Raw genomic sequence first — 1,867 nt, forward strand, 5'->3', positions numbered from 1 at the left:
GATGTAATCAGAGTTAGATTTGATTCAGTGATTTTATAAAAACATCTAGGAAGCACAATTTAGCAGTGGGTTGCAGAGAAAAAGAAATATGCTTGCAAAAAAATCAAATTGCTTGATTTAACAGCTCTTAATTTTCTTGCTTTATTTTTATGCTAACAAATTTGTTCTCTGAAAAGTGTCCACAAAGCCAAGTCTCTGATTAACACCTTTGTAGGGATGGTTTTTCACCTATTACTAAATTAAACTTGCTTCATTGGAAAGGCAGCAAGATGCATCCTCATTTCAATGTCTACTGAAATAATACAGGTTGACACCAGGAAACATTAACGCCACTGCATCCTTGCTGCTTTCTCATGTGGAAGTCTGTTTAATGTGAAAACAAGGTGATATCTAATTAGCACACAGGTAAGGAATTACGAAAATCTTTATTTAAGGGTGAAGATGTTTCTCACAAAATTGTTGCCCCAATGCATCATTGAAATTCAAGCTGGAAAGATGATTTTAATATATCACTTGTACATTTTGTATTGCTCTTCTGGTGACAATGTAGTTTTTTTTGTCAATTACCATTTTAATAACAGGGTAAAGAAAATTAAGTGGATTTTTGAAAGAAAACTATACTGTCAATATACTATTAAAACAAATTAAAATGGTAAAAGTTATTGTACTTTAAGTAAAAATAAAAGAGCAAAAATATCAATCCCAGTTTTGATTACTTAAATTAACAAAAAAAATGCATATAGCAAAGGATAGTTTCAATCTGCCTACCTCTGGGTTATGGGTCCAGCATGCTTCCATTGCAGTACTCTGCTGCACATGTAAGTGCAAGAGATCCTGAAGCACTCACTCATCATGGGAAAGTACCAATGTGTTTATTCGTTAGTTGATGGAAGAAACATCTTACAAAAACTCTCCAGATTATTGACTTTTTTAATGTTTTTCTAGGAAACGTTCTAGATGTATGCTTATTAGCCTTTGTCAGTAGGCACTTTTTGCAAAGTGTCTCTGTGGCGCAATCGGTTAGTGTGTTCGGCTATTAACCGAAAGGTTGGTGGTTCAATCCCACCCAGGGACCTAATTAAACTTCTGATCAGATTTTGGTGATATTTAAGTAGACAAGTCAAAATTTCAAACCCCCTCTTATGGTGTAGGGTACATGGCCTTCTCTGATGTAATCAGAGTTAGATTTGATTCAGTGATTTTATAAAAAACAGCTAGGAAGCACAATTTAGCAGTGGGTTGCAGAGAAAAAAAATATGCTGGCAAAAAAAATCCAACTGAGTGATTAAACAGCTCTTCATTTTCTGGCTTTATTTTTATGCTAACAAATTTGTTCTCTGAAAAGTGTCCACAAAGCCAAGTCTCTGATTAACACCGTTGTAGGGATGGTTTTTCACCTATTACTAAATTAAACTTGCTTCATTGGAAAGGCAGCAAGATGCATCCTCATTTCAATGTCTACTGAAATAATACAGGTTGACACCAGGAAACATTAACGCCACTGCATCCTTGCTGCTTTCTCATGTGGAAGTCTGTTTAATGTGAAAACAAGGTGATATCTAATTATCACACAGGTAAGGAATTAAGAAAATCTTTATTTAAGGGTGAAGATGTTTCTCCCAAAATCGTTGCCCCAATGCATCATTGAAATTCAAGCTGGAAAGATGATTTTAATATATCACTTGTACATTTTGTATTGCTCTTCTGGTGACAATGTAGTTTGTTTTTGTCAATTACCATTTTAATAATAGGGTAAAGAAAATGAAGTGGATTTTTGAAAGAAAACAATACTGTCAATATACTATTAAAACAAATTAAAATGGTAAAAGTTATTGTACTTTTAGTAAAAATAAAAGAGACAAAATAT

General features: G+C 33.4%; 1 non-coding gene across 1 annotated transcript; it reads left to right on the forward strand.

The window, feature by feature from the left end:
- Window positions 1–1,001: 1,001 nt before the first annotated feature.
- On the forward strand, window positions 1,002–1,075 carry TRNAN-AUU (transfer RNA asparagine (anticodon AUU)). The gene has a single exon. It is a non-coding gene; the product is annotated as a tRNA-Asn (tRNA).
- The last annotated feature ends 792 nt before the right edge of the window (window positions 1,076–1,867 follow it).

Source organism: Pseudophryne corroboree, unplaced genomic scaffold (genome assembly GCF_028390025.1).
Source record: "Pseudophryne corroboree isolate aPseCor3 unplaced genomic scaffold, aPseCor3.hap2 scaffold_1393, whole genome shotgun sequence".
Classification (NCBI taxonomy): domain Eukaryota; kingdom Metazoa; phylum Chordata; class Amphibia; order Anura; family Myobatrachidae; genus Pseudophryne; species Pseudophryne corroboree.